The sequence below is a fragment of the Siphateles boraxobius genome, unplaced genomic scaffold (assembly GCF_051911475.1).
Source record: "Siphateles boraxobius isolate OS27281-9 unplaced genomic scaffold, OSU_SipBor_1 17, whole genome shotgun sequence".
Lineage (NCBI taxonomy): Eukaryota > Metazoa > Chordata > Actinopteri > Cypriniformes > Leuciscidae > Siphateles > Siphateles boraxobius.
In genome coordinates, this window is record NW_027508777.1 from 9,401,176 (window position 1) to 9,422,602 (window position 21,427).

General features: G+C 43.6%; 2 long non-coding RNA genes across 2 annotated transcripts in view; both read left to right on the plus strand.

The window, feature by feature from the left end:
* Window positions 1-21,427, plus strand: part of LOC143740167 (uncharacterized) — a 72,464-nt gene that overhangs the window by 36,340 nt on the left and 14,697 nt on the right. The gene's annotated exons all lie outside the window — the stretch shown is intronic.
* Window positions 3,386-12,746, plus strand: LOC143740165 (uncharacterized). The gene is made up of 4 exons (XR_013204784.1): window positions 3,386-3,503; window positions 4,366-4,488; window positions 4,646-4,757; window positions 8,031-12,746. It is a non-coding gene; the product is annotated as an uncharacterized LOC143740165 (long non-coding RNA).

Below are 21,427 nucleotides of genomic sequence, written 5' to 3' on the forward strand. Positions count from 1 at the left end.
GTTACATATGAGACCGCTTCAGCGCTGGCTTCACGATGGAGTCCCGAGGTGGGCGTGGCAGAGCGGCCCGTTACGGGTCAAAGTGACCCCGCACTGTCGCCAAACCTTCTCCCCGTGGTCAGATCCTGCGTTTCAACGGGCCGGAGTGCCCCTAGTCCAGGTTTCCAGGCATGCTGTGGTTTTCACGGATGCCTCTGCCACCGGGTGGGGGGCCACGTACAAAGGGCATGCAGTTTCAGGTCTGTGGACGGGGCCTCAACTGCATTGGCACATCAACTGCCTAGAGTTGCAAGCAGTACGTCTAGCCCTGCGTCGCCTCAAGGGGTTTCTCAGACGCAGCCACGTACTGGTCCGTACGGACAGCACTGCGACCGTTGCGTATATCAACCGTTGCGTATATCGTATATCAAGGTGGTCTACGCTCCCGTCGCATGTCGCGACTCGCCTCCCACCTCCTCCTATGGAGTCAGAAGCATCTGAGGTCGCTTCGTGCCGTTCACATTCCAAGGGAGCTCAACCGTGTGGCAGACGAGCTCTCGCGATTGCCTCCCCTGCCAGGAGAAGGGCGACTCCATCCCCAGGCGGTCCAGCTGATTTGGAGTGTCTTCGGAGTGCCACGGACGCCCTGGCTCACAGCTGGCCCCGGGACCTGCGCAAGTATGCGTTTCCCCCAGTGAGCCTTCTTGCACAGACTCTGTGCAAGGTCAGGGAGGACGAGGAGCAGGTCCTTCTAGTGCCGCCGTATTGCGTTGAAGTGGAACCTGTTCGTCGATTGGTGTTCCTCCCGTCAGGAGGACCCCCGGATTTGCCCGATCGGTGTCGTGCTTTCCTTCCTGCAGGATGGGTTGGAGCGGAGGCTGTCCCCCTCCACCCTCAAAGTGTATGTCACCGCAAAAGCCACGCATCACGATGCAGTTGAAGGTAAGTCGCTGGGGAAGGCCGACCTGGTCATCAGATTCCTTAAGGGTGCCAGGAGGTTAAATCCACCTCGTGTTTTGCACTCTGTACCCTCTTGGGACCTAGCTCTGGTACTTAGAGCTCTTCAAAGTCCCCCCTTTGAGCCTTTGCTGACAGTAAAGCTTAATAGCCTGTCCATTAAGACAGCGCTCCTGTTAGCATTGGCCTCCTTCAAGAGGGTCGGGGATCTGCAGGCTTTTTCAGTCGACGAATCGTGCCTAGAGTTCGGGCCGGGCCATTCTCACGTTGTGTTGAGACCCCGGCTCGGATATGTGCCCAAGGTTCCTACCACTTCCTTCGTGGACCAGGTAGTGAACCTGCAAGCGCTGCCCCAGGAGGAGGCAGACCCAGCCCTGGCTTTTCTCTGTCCCGTCCATGCCCTGCGGGTTTATATTGACAGAACGCAAAGCTTCAGAACCTCAGATCAGCTCTTTGTCTGTTACGGAGGCCAGCAGAAGGCGAAGGCCGTCTCCAAGCAGAGGTTAGCCCACTGGTTAGTGGATGCTATCACCCGAGCATATGAGTCTCTGGGTGAGCCTTGTCCTCCCAGGTTGCGCGCTCACTCCACTAGAGGTGTTGCCGCTTCCTGGGCTTTGGCTCAAGGCGCCTCACTGACAGACATCTGTAGAGCTGCGGGCTGGGCGACACCGAACACGTTCGCTAGGTTCTATAGCCTTCGTGTGGAACCTGTTTCCTCCCGATTTCTGGCTACAGCCAGTGGGTCGAGGGAATAGGTTGTGTCGGCTTGCTACGCCACTCCGCTCGCATCGGATACGTGCGTTCCTTGCTCCGTTGGCGCCCTACATATGTGTATTCCTGGCCTATCTCACTCAGGCTGGGGCTTCCGCAGCATTCCCTCCTCTCTTGAGGGAACGCTTTCCCAGTGTTATCCAATATCCACTGTGCGGGACTTGCGGAACAGGAGTGTGTTTCCCGTGCTAGCTCCCGCAACTTATTTCAAGAAACTGCTGCAGGGTAGCTTTGGCGGGCGCTGGAAGGGGCCAGCACCGTGGCGTTTTATAAGGGATCCCAATTCGTCAGGGAACTCTCCCGACGACACGTCGGAGTTCCCAGGACGAAAGGGAACGTCACGGTTACGTATGTAACCCTCGTTCCCTGAGTACAGGGAACGGAGACGTGCCGTTCCTTCGCCATGTTGCTGTACCTTCGCGGAGGACTGGACACTGTTCGGCTCCTCAGCGAAAAGCATTGCGCAATTTTTACTTCCGCCTTTTATACCCGCGCTGGTAGGCGGGTCGCGGAATGCAAATCTTGCATGCCAATGTCTATTGGCTCGTTTTTTAATTCTCTCGAAGGCAATTGGCTCCCTAGCGTGATCCCAATTCGTCAGGGAACTCCCCCGACGACATGTCTCCGTTCCCTGTACTCAGGGAACGAGGGTTACATACGTAACCGAGACGTTTTAATGTGTCGTTTGTTGTAAATGCACAGTAACCACAAAACTTACCATGCTTTTACCTCAGTATTGGTAGTTTTAAAGTAATATTTGTTGTAAATGCATAGTAACCACAACGCTTACCATGCTTTTACCACAGTATTTGCAGTTTTAATGTGTCATTTGTTGTAAATGCACAGTAACCACAACACTTACCATGCTTTTACCACAGTATTTGCAGTTTTAATGTGTCATTTGTTGTAAATGCACAGTAACCACAAAACTTACCATGCTTTTACCTCAGTATTGGTAGTTTTAAAGTAATATTTGTTGTAAATGCATAGTAACAACAACACTTACCATGCTTTTACCACAGTATTTGCAGTTTTAATGTGTAATTTGTTGTAAATGCACAGTAACCACAAAACTTACCATGCTTTTACCTCAGTATTGGTAGTTTTAAAGTAATATTTGTTACAAATGCACAGTAACCACAACACTTACCATGCTTTTACCACAGTATTTGCAGTTTTAATGTGTCATTTGTTGTAAATGCACAGTAACCACAATACTTACCATGCTTTTACCTCAGTGTTGGTAGTTTTAAAGTAATATTTGTTGTAAATGCATTGTAACAACAACACTTACCATGCTTTCACCACAGTATTTGCAGTCTTAATGTGTCATTTGTTGTAAATGCACAGTAACCACAAAACTTACCATGCTTTTACCTCAGTATTGGTAGTTTTAAAGTAATATTTGTTGGTAATGCATAGTAACCACAACACTTACCATGCTTTTGCCACAGTATTTGCATTTTCCATTTGTCATTTGTTGTAAATGCACAGTAACCACAAAACTTACCATGCTTTTACCTCAGTATTGGTAGTTTTATAGTAATATTTGTTGTAAATGCATAATAACCACAACACTTACCATGCTTTTAATGCCTAATAATTTAAAATCCAAAAATTGTAAGGTAAATCTGTAATTTTTCCTTTAAATAATCCTATATTATACATAATGATATTTTATTTTCTCTTTTTTCAGCTGAAAAGACCAAAAGGGCCTTTCGGACTCAGTCAGCTCATTATTGTTTGAGGAGTAGTAAACGGGAGACGAAAAGCTACAAAGGCAAATATTCACAATGGTATGTATGTGTTGGTTTTAACCTGTAATCAAACATTTTATCAATCATTTGTTGTTTCTTAAACCTTTACTTACAAAACCCATAGCCCAATCAGTACAAACATAGTCTCTAAGTCTTAATAATTCACAAGATTTAACAAGTTCTCAAATTCATACAATGCTCATACATATTTGTATACTCGTACATAATCCTGCAGCTTTTACTCCTAGTGCTGTCATTGGCTACTGCCTCAATTCCTGTACATATTTATCGCGATATTTGCAAATCAGTTGCAGATGCCCCACACACTGTCAGAAAGTTTATATTAATAGCATTGTATTATTTAAAATTATTACAAATTGGACCCTGTCTGTTCATGTTCCAATGATACATGATGTCTCTCCAGACCTCATGACCTACCTCTGTCTGTTTGCAAGAGTGGAAAAGCTAATCTGACCTGTCACACGACATCAGATACTCGATTATTTTGTCATGATCAGATCAGTTACACTACTGATAACTGTCCCATTTGCATGTAAATTGTGTTATTTTTGCTTGCTATTAATGACATACTTTTAATCATGCCCACACAGTAAACTTATTACATAAATGCATTTAACATTTAATTATCCAACCTCTTTACAGAAAAATATCCCACAGTTATGGATAAACTCACAACATCATCATCAAGTCCTGTGCTGGGCACATTGGGCAACAAGTGTCCTCCAACGTATTCGATCCGTGGACTAGTTCAGTAAACTTATTACATAAATGCATTTAACATTTAATTATGCAACACTATACAGAAATAAATCCTACTGTTAATTATAAACTTTCTACTTGCTTGTAATGTAATAAAATTACCTTCATTTCTGTCTTGCAGGATTACTTAGTCCTTTTTTTTAAGATCTCTACAACATCAAACTCAACAGCTCTTTTAAGAGCCGACCCTCACAAGAGCTACTAGTGAGTCTCAGTGAATCTTGCCGTGATCAGCCCTTCCCAGGTAAAGATCCTACGATATTTCAATCAGTATTTACTCATCAAATGCTCTCTCCTGAATCGTATGGTAAAATAACTTATTTATAACTGTCTTAATTTCTATGTTTTAAGAACAATAGTAATTGCACATAGAGTAAGTAGAGACTTTTTTTGTTTTACAGCAGAGAAGGAAGACCAGTCCATATATCAACGCAAGCTAATCGAATGAATCCTTTGTTTCGGTGAGGAAGGAACATCCGTTGCCCAAAGACAGAAAGGTGCGCGTGGCCATTGGTATGTCTTGTATTGAAACAATGCTGTAATATGTAGGCTAGTACATAATTTAATGTTGACAATTTTACGTTGTACAGGTTATCACTTGGTTATTGACCAAGTAAAGCTCTTGAAACAAGTGACAGAAGAGTACGTTGTCTTGAAAGAAATCAAGCATCACTGGCTAAGTGTCGTAATGTGGGTTTTGTGTCTTGTCTTGTTTTGTCATGTTCAGTGGTTCCCTGTCTTGTTTATTAGTGATCCCAGGTGTTTCTCGTTCTCCACGCCCCCTGGTTATCCTGTTAGCTCATTTGTACTTCATTATTTAAGCCCAGTGTTTCTGCCCTGTCCTTGTGAGTTGTTGCATGAATGTATGTATGCTAACGTTGGTGATTCCTGGTAACCTGTTCCCGAGTCCTTGTAACCTGTTCCTGTCTGAGTTTATAGTTTGTTAATAAAGCCACACTGCATTTGGATCCAGCCTCCTCCATTTCTACATCACCAGCATTACAGGACATTACAGAACAACTCACCTCAACATGGATCCAGCAGTCGCTCCAGCAGTCTCTGCTATAGTCGTCAACAACCGGGCCCTGAGAAAATATCTCTCGGTAATGTTTCAAGAGAACCAGTCCGTCCAAAGCTACGCTAACGACTTCCTCTCCATTTGCCATCTAGGAACGCTCGATGAAATCCAGCTCATAGGCCTGTTTCGGAACGGGCTGGATTACCGGATCGCTCGATGGATGCCGAGTGACATTACCGATTGGACTCTGGACCGGTACATTGCTGAGGCTTGCTTCGTGGACAGTCCCATATCCACGTTCCCGTCCTATCCGGCCGAGCCAGCTCCTCACTGCAGCTTTGCCAAACCCGCGACTCACGTATGCCCACTCAAGCCCGTATTCCGCACTGGTCCTGTTGGATTTGCCAATCCGGAGACCGCGGAGGTTTCGCCGAATCCCGAGTCAAGTACTGAGTCAAGTGAATCTAGCCCTAAGTCAAGTGAATCTAGCCCTGAGTCAAGTACTGAGTCAAGCACCGAGTCAAGTGAGTCAAGTGCCGAGTCAAGTGAGTCAAGTGCCGAGTCAAGTGAGTCAAGTGCCGAGTCAAGTGAGTCAAGTGCCGAGTCAAGTGAGTCAAGTGCCGAGTCAAGTGAGTCAAGTGCCGAGTCAAGTGCCGCCGAGTCAAGTGAGTCAAGTGAGTCAAGTGCCGCCGAGTCAAGTGAGTCAAGTGCCGCCGAGTCAAGTGAGTCAAGTGCCGCCGAGTCAAGTGAGTCAAGTGCCGCCGAGTCAAGTGAGTCAAGTGCCGCCGAGTCAAGTGAGTCAAGTGCCGCTGAGTCAAGTGCCGCCGAGTCAAGTGAGTCAAGTGAGTCAAGTGAGTCAAGTGAGTCTACTGAGTCAAGTGAGTCTACTGAGTCAAGTGAGTCTACTGAGTCAAGTGAGTCTACTGAGTCAAGTGAGTCTACTGAGTCAAGTGAGTCTACTGAGTCAAGTGAGTCTACTGAGTCAAGTCCAGTGAAGCGCCGTCGCAGAAGGAGAAGGAGGACTCGCTCGGCTCGTCAGGCTCCAGTGAGCGTACCCAGACTTCTCGCCCTGCCGGCCCCGCCTCTGCGCCTCGCCCTGCCGGCCCCGCCTCTGCGCCTCGCCCTGCCTGCGCCCTTCAAGCTCCGGAAGGCCTTTCCTGAACCCGTGGATTTCCCCAAGTATTTTTTGGGGGGGGGCCAAGGGTCCGGTGAGGAGACCATGAGGGCTGCGCCGCCACGGTCGTCTGCAGGGGCTTCACCACCCTGGCCTTCGCCTCGTCCGGCTCCGCCCTGGACGCCCGAGGGTCCGACAGCTCCGCCCTGGACGCCCGAGGGTCCGACAGCTCCGCCGTGGCCACGCCGTCATCCAGCTCCGCCGTGGCCACGCCCGCATCCAGCTCCGCCGTGGTCTCCTGGTCTGTCAGGTCTGCCCACGCTCCACGGCCCAGGCCCGCCTTGCCTAGGTCCAGGTCCTGTTCCCCTGTATGGGCCTGGCCCCCCATCCCCCCCCAAGACCGCCCTCCTGGACTTTTTTGGTGTTATTGGGCGTCAGGAGCCGCCCTTAAGGGGGGGGTTATGTCGTAATGTGGGTTTTGTGTCTTGTCTTGTTTTGTCATGTTCAGTGGTTCCCTGTCTTGTTTATTAGTGATCCCAGGTGTTTCTCGTTCTCCACGCCCCCTGGTTATCCTGTTAGCTCATTTGTACTTCATTATTTAAGCCCAGTGTTTCTGCCCTGTCCTTGTGAGTTGTTGCATGAATGTATGTATGCTAACGTTGGTGATTCCTGGTAACCTGTTCCCGAGTCCTTGTAACCTGTTCCTGTCTGAGTTTATAGTTTGTTAATAAAGCCACACTGCATTTGGATCCAGCCTCCTCCATTTCTACATCACCAGCATTACAGGACATTACACTAAGGCTCAAAAGAGACCATGCCTTTCTAAAATATATTTTAAAACAGGTTGCTGTTGATATGGGAAAAACAGGGTTTTTTTTTCAGTACTTAACTTATATTACAGGTGAAACTCGAAAAATTTGAATATCGTGCAAAAGTTCATTTATTTCAGAAAATTCAATTTAAAAGGTGAAACTAATATATTATATAGACTCATTCTTGACATGCAAAGTGAGATATTTCAAGCCTTTATTTGTTATAATTTTGATGATTATGGCTTCCAGCTATGAAAACCTTTTCACATAATTCTAATTTTGGGGTTTTCATAGCTGGAAGCCATAATCATCCAAATTGTAACAAATAAAGGCTTGAAATATCTCACTTTACATGTAATTAGTCTGTATAATATATTAGTTTCACCTTTTAAGTTGAATTACTGAAATACATTTTTGCACGATAAAAAACATTTTGCTAAAAAAAAACTTTCGCACGATATTCACATTTTCCGAGTTTCACCTGTATGTGCTGCAATTTAATATATATATATATATATAATACTTCAATGTGTATAATATAATGTACTGACTGCTGCTTTGTAAATTTAAATAAGTAACAGGCAACTCAGGCCCTTTTGCGTTCTCCTTTTTGAGGTGGAGAGTTTTCCTCCAACCCTAATTGAGCTCATCTGAACATTTTAACCAAAGTCTTCAGGTTTACTTGTAGACGTATGCAGGAGGGTTTGAGGTTGGAGCTAAATCTACAGGACAGTGGACGCTGAGGGCCAGAGTAGCCCATCACTGCTTTAAATAACACACAACAGAAGCTGACCTGACTGTCCATTAAACAACTTAATTTGAATTGTTTGTTTTACTTTCAGACCAGGACTGGAGAACGCCTGACGATGGGATGTTGAAACTTCTTCCTCTGGTTGAGAAAAAGCTACACCACATCAGTGATCACATCCTCTGTTCATCAGTTGTACTGTAGGGTACAACTGAACAAACTGTTTAGATGAGGAAGAAGAACATGAACACGATAGAGACGTACAGGGAAGAGCAAGAAACCAGTTTAGCTGAGATAATGAATCATTATTTTCCAACAAAATATCAAATCTGTTTTCTGTATCATAGGTGACTGAATAGGATTCTCTGGCCCTCATTTGTGTGGCTTCAGCAGCTGTGAATGGATTAATGTGATGTTAATGTATTTTTGAAGACCCATTTTTATTTATCTTGAATCTCATTTGTCTTTATGCTACTTTATCAACTTTATGCTGTGTCCTCTGTAGTGTTAAAAATGTATTAAATGTTTTTAGGTTCCAATACAATAGTATATACAATGAGAAAGTTTAGTAGACTGAATTTAGCATTTGAAGTATAAATGATGATATCAGAATTATCAGTAAGAGATTCATTGCCAGTCCTGATCTCTCTATTGTAAGTCAAGCAATTCAGGTGTCGGACATAAGCTTTTGTCTGTATGCACTTCCTGGCCATTAAGATGGGTGATACAGTCGGGCAGATTACTGAAACTCTCACCTTTTGTTCTAATGGCTCTCGAGCCACTTTCCCAGTCGGTGAAGAGTCTGGCTGATTGGATTAGGATATTTACATTTGAATCACCCTGTTATGCTGACGAGATCAGGGCTGTGGAACTTCCGTTAAAGTGCTGATTCCTGTACTTCACATTTACATGCGTTGTTCAGATTGCCTCCCCCTTTTATGTAAATCTTAGATTTACATAAAAAATTTTAGATATTGAGTTAGACTTGATTGAGATAACTACAGCGACGCATTAAAGAACTTCTGCTCGAAAGATACCTCTTAAAGTCTCCTGGTCTGCACTTTTACGTTTTCTACACTTAAGAAGAACAAGGTTTACAACAGATGGTGCCATGAACCGGATGGAGAAACTGAAACTCAACAAAGAATGAACTTTTCCAGACTGATTTGAGACTTCAAAGCTCAAAGATCTCAACAAAGCTAACTGAGTTCCAGAACTGAACCTCAACAAAGATCTCAACAAAGATCTCAACATCTGACTTTCCAGTTCCAGACTGAATCTTTTTAATCCAGATTGAGCTCAACAAAGATCTGACTTTCCAGTTCCAGACTGAATCTTGAAACTTCAAGCTCAACGAAGAAAGAACTTTCTGACTGAGTTTCCAGACGGAACCTTTCCGTACAGCGAACGATTTGCTGAGTTTCACTCTATTCAAAGAACCACTGAAGACCAGTACAAATTTGTCATTCCTCTGCGCCGCCAGATAAGAAGTTAACAAACAGCTGTAGGGTTTGTTAACTAAAGTTATCCTCTAAAGTTGCTTTTAGAGATGAAATGTATCATCTGTTTTTCAGGCAGGGAAGATTAACGTACATGTTAATATTGCTTATCCTCTAAAGTTTCTGTTAGAGATGAAAGTGATCCTCTGTTGTCAGGCAGGGAAGAATTTAGCATTACGTGTTAATATTTGGTGATCCTCTGTCCACAGAGTAGGATTAGCATTACGTGCCAGTTATTTTTTTTTTTCATCCTCTGTTCACAGAGAAGGTTAGCATTACTTGCTAATATTTGCTATCCTCTGTTTTCAGCAGAGAAGAATTGATTTTATCCTCTGTAAAGTTAGGGAAGACTTATCCTTTGCTTTACAAGGGAAGGTGATACATCCTCTGTGTAGTCATAGAAGATTAATCCTCTGTTCAACAAGGGACGTTTAACAACAGTTACAACAGTTAACCGTTTAAACTGTTAACAGTAGTTTGTCCTCTACTTTGCTTAAGAAGGTTCATCATCTGTTTAATCAGGAAAATTTAACAACTGTTAAAAGTGTGTTAGCAAAGTGGTTTCTCCTCTGTTTGCCAGGGAAGGCTGAATACATTATGATAAGTATTCATAACTAGTTATTCGTTGCTTTGTCAGAGAAGTAACAGGTTTATCCTCTGTTTTCAGCAGAGAAGAATTGTTTTATCTTCTGTTCTTGTAAGCAGGAAAGATTAGCATAAAGTGCTAGTAATTTGAAGGAAGGTTAACGATAGTTGATCTGTGTTAACAAGTGTACCCTCTGTTGATCAGAGAAGTTTTAGTGTTTGTTTGTGTTGGCAACAAAGAAAACTCACAACAATGTTTAGAAGGAATGCTAGAGTAATCCCCACAACAGAAAAAGGTGGTCTTGGTACTCCTTTATGGACAGACAGTGAGTTCATGTCATTGTTAGGGGAGCAGATGGACTCCATAGTCACTGAGTCAGTCAGATTGGATTTGAGAAAGAAATTTGGTATTCACCCAGAAAAAGTATGGTCTATTGAAGAATACAAGAATGTGTTGGGTGCATGTATCAGGAAGAGAAACATAAAAGGCATTATTTTCTGTCACATGGAATTTAGCTTATCCATTGCACAATAACAATCTAGGTGTATAGCTAAATTAAAAGAACAGAACAAACAATTGCACACTAAGGTGGGCCATAACAAGGCCTCAACCAAATGTGACTCAGAAGACCAACAATCAGATGAGATTTATCCTGACTTACAAGCATTCTTTGAAACAGATGTAGACATCCCATCAGTAACTGATAAGCCTGTAGATTCAGTAAAGGTATGTGTCACAAGAAGATCTCAGGGAATTGAGGGAACTGAAAGTGTTCCTACCAACTCTTCTGTTGTCCAAAACCAAACTGTTGCCAAAGCACTCGGACCTAGAGACATAGAAAGACTATCCCAAAGCTTACCCTCAGTACGCACAGATTTTTCTGAATGTAGAAGGGCATTGATCAGTAAAATGCGTCTTTACGACATGTCGTTGGCAGAAGTCACACAGCTGATGTCACAAATTCTAACTGAATCTGAATTCAACAGTTTTGAGTCTACTGTTACTTCTGAACTACAACATGCCAGAAAAGATAAACTGAGAGAGGGAGTTCTGAAAGCGTTGAAAAACATTGTTGGACCAAACATCGACTGGTCAAAGATCAATAGTTGTGTACAGAAGAAACATGAGAATGTTAGTGAGTACACTCAAAGATTTTGTCAGTCAGCAGCAGCATACAGTGGTTTAGCTGACACTTCAGAGAAGGTGCTAGAAGATAATGGTCCCCTAGTTCGCACATGGTTTGATGGTCTGTTGTCAGAACATAGAAAAGCATTGCCTTTCTTAGACTTAACATGGTCCACTAGAACCATACAAAACAACTTAGAGAGTTTGGCTGCATGGGAAAGAGACTCTGATGTCAAGGCAAGAGTAAAAGTTGCAGCAGCATCCTTTAAGGTCAACACAGAGAATCAACAGAAACGCAAATGTCCTAAGGGAGAGGGCAGTAGTTGTTATTATTGTGGTAAACATGGACATTGGGGAAAGGAGTGTAGGAAAAACAAAAAGAACTTTAAACAAGTTAACAAGGTTACTCAGCTCCTACTCAGTCTGCTTGCTACTCTGAAGCAGCCCCTCCCCTCATCATTAAACTGGGGCAGCTGGTTGATGTGTTAACCATTTGGGCTGTGAGTGCTTAATATCCACAGTAACTTACAACAGAGATAAAATACTTATTTTTGTTTAATAGAACAAAAGGAAAGTGACTGTCTCAGCCTTCCTTTGGGGAACACTGGTTAAGTAAACTCACAGCCTTAAATGTTATGCTACAGCACAGGCCCTTCATCAGTAATGATGTTAGGTCAGACTGTAAATGTATAATGCCTTCATGCAGTGTCCACACTGATGAATGAAACAAAAGAAACTTCTGTCACCTCCTCCCATTGGGGAAATGGGTTAACTACCCCCACAGCCCCGAACATTGTTTTACAGCGTGCACCAGTCAAGAACCCATCCTCATATATGATGTCTGCAATGACTGAGGATTTGTTAGAGGATGAAGGAGAAATGACTCACGATTGTGTTACGCTTACATACACACCTTCGAGGGAACTAAAAGAAACTCCCACAGAGAATTCAGAATTTGAGTTGTTTGTTGACGGTTCAGCTCAAGTAATTGAAAGTAATTCCTATGTGGCAAAGACCACATTAAGGGATGTTGATTACAGGTGCTGCAGTATTGTGTCAGGGAAGGAGAAACCTGGACTAATGTACACACTGTAGAGTTGTTTCCCCCACCTACAGGGATAGGTTAGGACACGGAACCAGTGAGGAGCCCAGAGAAGAACCGAATGCAACAGGCTTCGGGGTCAAACTCTGCGGTGAAGATTCCCTCATAGGCCCTATCCTAGTCCATCCTTACCTCACTGTTCCTTAGGTGTCAAAGGTTTAAGAAATAGGGAAAGATGGAACAACAATAGCAGACTCAGAAAAGTTTACAACCATAGTGTTTGAACAAATACTGCTCTACTGTCTAGCAGACTCGGAAAAGTTTACAACCCTAGTGTGTGAACAAATACTGCTCTCCTGTCTTTTGTTTTCTTTCTTACTCTGTACAGATACCACTTGATGATGACTGTCCGGGACCCATACGCACTGACCTCGTCATCTGCGTATGAAGCCACAAGAAAACCTCAAGAACACGACTAGACCCACTGCCGAACCAACTATCATGAAAGAAAAAAAGAAAAAAATACACAACGCAGAGACTCACATACGAAACCTTCAGTCATCCTTCAACATGATCAAGATGGTGGTGATGGCGCAGTGGATAAGACACATGCCTTTGGTGTGAGAGACCCGGGTTTGAATCCACTGTGAGACACCATTGTGTCCCTGAGCAAGACACTTAACCCCTAGCTGCTCCAGAGGCGTGCGACCTCTGACATATCTAGCAATTGTAAGTCGCTTTGGATAAAAGCGTCAGCTAAATGAATAAATGTAAGATTGTCGTACCAGTAACATGACAGACACTCTCGCTTCGCACAAGATAATGATCTTACAGAACAGAGTGGCCTTGGATTCAACACAAGGAGGAGCCTGCACCATCATCGGACCTGAATGCTGCACCGGTTTAATGGATCCAACAGAGAACTTGAACAAAATCCAACAAGACATTCTTGATCTTTCAGCAAAAGTACACCAGATGACTGAAGATAATTTTTCATGGTTCGGAAACTTGATTGGTAGACCCTGGCTGTGGATAAAGGAAATAGCAATTATGTTGTTGTTTGTTCTACTGGCTACTATCTATGCGTCCACAGTATCAAGTGTTTCATTCAACATATGAATCACGCCTCTCACGAGAAAATCACAGTTCCTACCAGAAAAGACTATTACACGTAGGAACGTCACGGACCCTAAAATTGCATGTTTGTTTCTGTGTCAGCATGCAATTGCAGAAACAGCAACACAGAAGCATGTGCTTGTAACGATCACAAGTTACAAGAATTAACTTTTAAGTGTTTAAATTTGTATATAATGTGAGCGTTATTAGAACTCTCAAAGGGGGAAATGTAGTGTTACAAATTTATTAAATGTTTTTAGGTTCCAATACAATAGTATATACACTGAGAAAGTTTAGTAGACTGAATTTAGCATTTGAAGTATAAATGATGATATCAGAATTATCAGTAAGAGATTCATTGCCAGTCCTGATCTCTCTGTTGTAAGTCAAGCAATTCAGGTGTCGGACATTAGCTTTTGTCTGTATGCACTTCCTGGCCATTAAGATGGGTGATACAGTCGGGCAGATTACTGAAACTCTCACCTTTTGTTCTAATGGCTCTCGAGCCACTGTCCCAGTCGGTGAAGAGTCTGGCTGATTGGATTAGGATATTTACATTTGAATCACCCTGTTATGCTGACGAGATCAGGGCTGTGGAACTTCCGGTAAAGTGCTGATTCCTGTACTTCACATTTACATGCGTTGTTCAGATTGCCTCCCCCCTTTTATGTAAATCCCTCCCACTTTGGAAGGATAAAACAATGTGTTTTTAGATATTGAGTTAGACTTGATTGAGATAACTACAGCGACGCAATAAAGAACTTCTGCTCGAAAGATACCTCTTAAAGTCTCCTGGTCTGCACTTCTAAGTTTTCTACACTTAAGAAGAACAAGGTTTACAACACCTCCAATAAAGCATTGTGAAATACAATATGGTGAATATTGTGTATTGAAAGTGGTGTTTGGTACAGTAAATGTAATATTTTATTTGAGAAATTTTAATTTCTTATGAGTTTAGTTCATAATTTAAAAATAAACAGGACATAAACATTTTTGATCTAGTTAATGATATTTGGGACAACAATGCACTAAAAGTTGAGAAGTATGACAGATTGTGAGATTGTGGTTAGGTCTCATTAGCAACTGTTGGTTTATTTGTATCGGTTGTATAGTATTTACAGTCATTACGTTCCTGTGTATACTGTATTGCGTGAATGGGTAGATTGTGAGATTGTGGTTAGGTCTCAGCAGCAAGAGGGAAGTAGAGGTCAGTAAACTGGGCTGAGTTGAGTGGGGGACGGAGGGGGGTGACTCTGGGACGCCAGAGTCACTGTCGAGCCCTCTTGAGGTGTCATGGGCTAGTCGACGAAACACTGATGACTGAAGGTGCCCACTTGAAGACCCTAGAGATGTTCCCTACTCCGCTCAATCCAGAGGGTTGTTATGGGGGGACTGCACTGTGGTTGCAGCCGTTGTGTGTGCTGACGCGCAATACACTGCAGCTATTAACACCAGACAGAAGGAGATTCACGTCACCAGATGGAAAGAAGCGTAAATGGATGGAGAAGCATAGGTTACTGTAAAGCTACGTCTTAATTGGTGATTATCTTGGTGAAAGCCGAGTACAAATCAGCATGAAGTTTTAACACCTACTCTCGTGTAATGGAAATCATTATATCCTTGTGATTATTGTTCACTTTTATTAAATGAAACTAAATGTGTCAGGTTTGTGTGCAGGTAGCTGAAGACGAGGATGCAGGAACTTCAAAGTAGTTGATTTATTTACAAAAAAAACTTCAGGAACATACAGGAACAAAATAACAAACTCCAGGAATTCAGAGACACAAGCATACAAGGACGACGACCAACAAACACTGAGGGAAAACACAAGGCTTAAATGAATGTTTTAAAATTGAAAAATAGGGTTTGAGCTGTTAGTGGGAGAACATGGCGTCAGGTGGAGGCTGCAGGTTGGCAGGTCCTGTGAGCTCACCTCCCTTAATACGTTCTGAGGAGTCGCCTTTTAAAAATAGAGGACCTGATGCTGAATTACAGTTGCCTTATCTGAGAAAATGTGGCTGACTAAATATAAATCAGTACGTGGTTATTGCCTTGTATGTGCTTACCGCGGTGCTACTATCAACCTGGAGTGACTGGAAAGCTCTTTGCTACCGGTCGGATTACAATGAAAAGTGCCATGTACTACCACCTTTTAACACATGGAGCAAACACGCCATTTATGCGTCTGTTTTAAAACAAGGACGCGCAGTTGTGCCTTCATTGATCAGCTCCTGCTTTGATAAACGCCGCCGAGGATCAGCTGTTTCAACCTTGCTATGCATTTTACTTTTACTATGTGGGGATATACATCTAAACCCAGGACCTGTCGGCGGGGGGGGGGGGGAACAAATGGGTGCAAATGGCATCTCACCCATACGTGGATCTGCAGTCACGATCGCAGTGAGTTACTCTTACGAGCATACACAAACAAATGGACAAATTTGCATGCCATCAACACTGTCCCCAGATGGTACTGAGACTTTGTGTAAAAAGAACTTGTCGGGTGCTTTGGCACAGACACCGTGCACAGATACATCTTGTACGGATACTGGGATAAACAAACAAAATGCCGCTGTGGAGAAAGCTGGGGCGGCATGTGATTTGGTTTCCTCGTCTCATCTATCCATGCCGTGTCCCTCAAACGCTGTCACTAAACAACAGAGATATAGACTATTTCAGACTGTAAATCACGCCAAAGTACTCTGGGACCCTAAAGTCAAACCCAAAGGTGTATTTGGGGGACACCTCAATATAAGAAGCGCGGTATCGAAAGCGGAACAACTTGAACAGTTGCTAACACAGTCGAACCTTGACTTTTTGTGTCTTTCTGAGACTTGGCTAAAACCCGCCACTTCAAATACAGCTGTTTATATTCCAGGCTACAACATCTACAGGCGTGACCGTGGTCACGGCAAAGGGGGCGGAGTAATGATCTATGTTAAGGACAGTTTTCAATGTGTACATATGGAATCAGTGGGAGATGTTTTGGAATGTGTGGGGATAAAAATTAAGCTGTCTCCGGAAATGTCATTTGCTGTTCTAGCCTTGTATAGGCCTCCGACATCAAATAATCTATTTTTTGATCACCTAACAGACATTCTTAAAAAGTGTGATGTGAAAGAAATACTTCTTATGGGGGATTTTAATATAAATTGGATCGATAAGAATGGTAGAAAAAAAGTTAAAAGAGATTACTCAAAAATTTCATTTTACACAAATGATTGAAAAAGCAACTAGGATTACTAAGACATCTCAAACGCTTATTGATCTAGTCTTTACTAACAATACTGACCGTATTGGTAAAGTTTATAATTTAATAACAGGTCTGTCTGATCATAATTTAACATTAGTTGCAAGGAAATTGTCAAAAATGCGCTACCGAAATTTAAATAAGGTTAATATTAATGATTCTGTACTCTATATCCCCAGGAAAGATGTTGAGAGGTTTGACAACGAAATGAGAAAGGTAAATTGGTTGGAAATGATAAATGATAAAGACAGTAATACAGCTTCTAGTGAGTTGATAAAGAAGTTACAACAGCTTGTTTTTAAATATTCTAAAGAAAAAAAGGTAAAGCCTAAAGGCAAAATTCCTTTACCTTGGTTAAATGATAATCTATGGAAATTGATGAGAACTCGAGATTCAGCATTAAAAAAGTCCCATAAAACGGGACTTACAACTGATCGTCTAGTCTATAAGGGACTTCGAAATAAAGTCACTCAACAGCTAAGACAAGCAAAAGCAATGTTTTATCTGAATATAATTAAACAAGCTAAGGGTAACTCTAGAGAACTTTGGCAAACTATAGATAAATTAACTGGAAAGGTGCAAACTAAGAGTGGAGTAATAGAGCTGAAAATAGATGATGAAAATCACAAGGATGGACTAACAGTTTCAAACTATTTTAATGATTATTTTATTGATTCAGTGAATGAAATTATTCAACATGTCTCTGGATTACCTCATTCTTGTTCATTACCTCAGCCTCCTATTAACGATCACGAGGCTCTGTGTTTTAAACACATTGATTACTCTAAAACAGATAAAATAATGCAATCCTTATCTAATTCAAAAGCAAAAGATTTTTGGGGAATTGATAGCTCTTTCATTAAAAAACATAGGGAGATTTTAACACCAGTTATTACATATATTGTGAATAAATCTATTGATGAGAGTATCTTCCCCAGTGTCTTCAAAACAGCAGTTATAACCCCAATATACAAATCCGGAAGCAAAAACGAAATAAGCAACTACAGGCCTATTAGTATAATGCCTGTAGCATCAAAAATTCTTGAGAAAGCCATCATAGAGCAGCTAAGCGATCACTTAGACTGTAATAATCTGTTGCACTCCATGCAGTTTGGCTTCCGACGCAATCATTCCACCGACGCAGCCTGCTGCTATCTGATGGAAAGCATAAAGGCTAGCTTGGACGGAGGGGGCACGGTGGGTGCCGTGTTTCTGGACTTACGAAAAGCCTTTGACACGGTAAACCACAGTGTCCTCCTGTCTAAGCTCTCTAAGTACAATCTGTCAATGGACACACTGCATTGGATACGATCATATCTTGCAAATAGGATGCAATGTGTGAGGGTGAAAAATGTATTGTCCTCTTTGAAGCCCAGCACAACTGGGGTCCCGCAAGGATCAATTCTGGGACCCTTGTTGTTCAGTATTTATATCAATGATCTTCCGGCTGTGTGCAAGGGTGTAGACATCATCATGTACGCAGATGATGCTGTCATCTACGTACATGGGAGGGATACGGAGCAAGTAGCCACTAAATTGTCCTCAGCCATGGACAAAATAAGTAACTGGCTAAACTCTTCTTGCTTAACACTTAATACTGAAAAAACTGTTGGAATGTATTTCGCTAAGTCCAAAAAATTTAAAGATATGCCTAACATCTATTTTCATGGACAAAAAATTACCATCGTGACAGAGACTAAATATTTAGGTATCCATTTAGATCAAACGTTAAGTTTTAAAAAACATATTAAAAAAATGTCTAACTCCATTAAATATAAAATTTCTATTTTCAAACATATTAGGAATAGTTTGACAATTGAAGCATCTTTCATGTATTTTAATGCCATGATTTCTTCACACATCACCTATTGTTTGTCCTGTTGGTCACAGGCCAACGAGACCACACTTAAACCGCTCAGATCAGTCTATAATCAGGCGTTAAAGGTGCTTGACAGAAAAGCCCCTCGCTATCATCATTGCAGTATTTTAAGTAAATATAAAGTATTAAGTTTTGACTCCCTAATTCGATTTACAAATTTGAGAACTGTTTTTAAAATTGTTAATAATATTGCTCCACTCTCAATGAAAAAATTCATAAAACTTTATTCTGAACAAACAAACCGAACATCCCGGTCCACTGCTCACAGAAATTGTGCTATCCCGAAAAGATCCTCCGCCTTTGCACAGACAGCTTATTCATTTAAAAGTATTAAACAATGGAATCAACTTCCTAACAATCTAAAGTTGTCTGCAGATTTAAATAATTTTTCTCAAAACTTAAAGAAACACATTCTTGATAACCAGCTGTGTCAGCATCAGCATATTTAAAATGTACAAATGTTATTTTTAAAGTAAATGTTTTTGACTTTGTTGTATATATTATAGGCTGTGATGGTCTTTTGATTAGTTCTTTCATCTTGAACATCTGATTGTTTTTAAATGACCATTGTTGGACTAATATTATATGTACTTGCTAAGTACTATTGATAGTTATTTTGTAATGTAATGTTGTAAATATTGTGTGTACCTGCCCGGGGACTGCAGATGAAAATTGGCTTCGGCTAACTCTGGTACAAAACATCTTTTCGTAAGATTAATGTATTTTGTACGTTGTCCCTGGTAAATAAATAAAGTAATTTTTTTTTTTTTAAAAACAGGGACTAAAATGATAATTAACAGAACACAGGTGAAGGGAATTACTAATCAGACAGAGCGGGAAAACTATCAGGACTGAACCAAAATCACAAACACAGGGGAAACCAAGATCACAAAACTCAAATATACTGAAACGTGACAGTACCTCCCCCCTCCCCGAAGGCGCGTCCTCGCGCCGTATAAAATCCAAAGGGGTGGGAGGGTGGGCATCCTGGACTCCAGGACAGTCCAGGCGGAGCAGGCTGTGTGCGCGTGGCCACGGCGGAGCAGGCTGTGTGCGCGTGGCCACGGCGGAGCAGGCTGTGTGCGCGTGGCCACGGCGGAGCAGGCTGTGTGCGCGTGGCCACGGCGGAGCAGGCTGTGTGCGCGTGGCCACGGCGGAGCAGGCTGTGTGCGCGTGGCCACGGCGGAGCAGGCTGTGTGCGCGTGGCCACGGCGGAGCAGGCTGTGTGCGCGTGGCCACGGCGGAGCAGGCTGTGTGCGCGTGGCCACGGCGGAGCAGGCTGTGTGCGCGTGGCCACGGCGGAGCAGGCTGTGTGCGCGTGGCCACGGCGGAGCAGGCTGTGGGCATGGCCAGGGCAGAGCAGGTTGTGGGCGTGGCCAGGGCAGAGCAGGCTGTGGGCGTGGCCAGGGCGGAGCAGGCTGTGGGCGTGGCCAGGGCGGAGCTGTCGGACCTTCGGGCGTGGCCAGGGCGGAGCTGTCGGACCCTCGGGCGTGGCCAGGGCGGAGCTGTCGGACCCTCTGGCAGGCCAGGGCGGAGCTGTCGGACCCTCGGGCGTGGCAAGGGCGGCGAGGACCCTTCGGGTGGGCGCCCCCCCCCCAAAATTTTAATGGGGAAATTGACAGGAAAAGGGGGATCCGGCAGCAAAGAGGGTCGTGGGCTCCCGGTGCAGGACCAGTGGGCTCCTGGTGCAGGACCAGTGGGCTCCCGGTGCAGGACCAGTGGGCTATGGTGCAGGACCAGTGGGCTATGGTGCAGGACCAGTGGGCTATGGTGCAGGACCAGTGGGCTCCGGTGCAGGACCAGTGGGCTCCGGTGCAGGACCAGTGGGCTCTGGTGCATCTGGCAGGATCAGTGGGCTCTGGCGCAGGATCAACGGGCTCTGGCGCAGGATCAACGGGCTCTGGTGCATCTGGCGCAGGATCAGTGAGCTCTGGCTTAGGATCAACGGGCTCTGGCGCAGGATCAACGGGCTCGGAACTGGACGGGACCAGCACATCATGGGACTCGGAACTGGACGGGACCAGCACATCATGGGACTCGGAACTGGACGGGACCAGCACATCATGGGACTCGGAACTGGACTCATATGCTAGAGCTGATGTGCGTGTAGCCCACACACACAGAATCGCCGAAGACATCACAATCAGCGCTTTGTCTTCTTGTGTGGACTCACATGTGGTGTGCTCAGGCGGGCAGGCGATGGGTTCAGGCTCTGGCGGGTAGGCGATGGGCTCGGGCGCTGGCGGGCAGGCGATTGGCTCCGGTTCTGGCGAACAGGTAACAGGCTCTGGCTTTTGCTCGAAGACTGGTTCTGGCTCTTGCTCGACAGGGCGGATGAGATGAGGATTGGGCTGGACGCAGAGATGTTGACGCTGAAAAAGTCTAGACCCATATCCTCCCCTATGACCTCCACGGATCCCCCGGAGAATCGCTTTGCGGGTTCCCACAAAGGCCTGTTTATCGAACTCAATGTTCGACTGGAGGCTTACACTGGAGGTTTTCTTTTTTTTTTTTTGCAGTAGGTTGGTCGTTCTGTCAGGTTTGTGTGCAGGTAGCTGAAGACGAGGATGCAAGAACTTCAAAGTAGTTGATTTATTTACAAAATAAACTTCAGGAACATACAGGAACAAAATAACAAACTCCAGGAATTCAGAGACACAACCATACAAGGACGACGACCAGCAAACACTGAGGGAAAACACAAGGCTTAAATGAACAGGGACTAATATGATAATTAACAGAACACAGGTGAGGGGAATTACTAATCAGAAAGAGTGGGAAAACTAACAGGACTGAACCAAAATCACAAACACAGGGGAAACTAAGATCACAAAACAAAACTCAAACATACTGAAACGTGACAAAATGAAAGGAAACTTAAAATAGTTAATGATTATAAATGTCAGCAAGAAAATGTTTCTATAAAATACATTCACGGGTATATTACATTTACATTAACCAGGCAGTGATATAATGATACCATAGATGCAATTA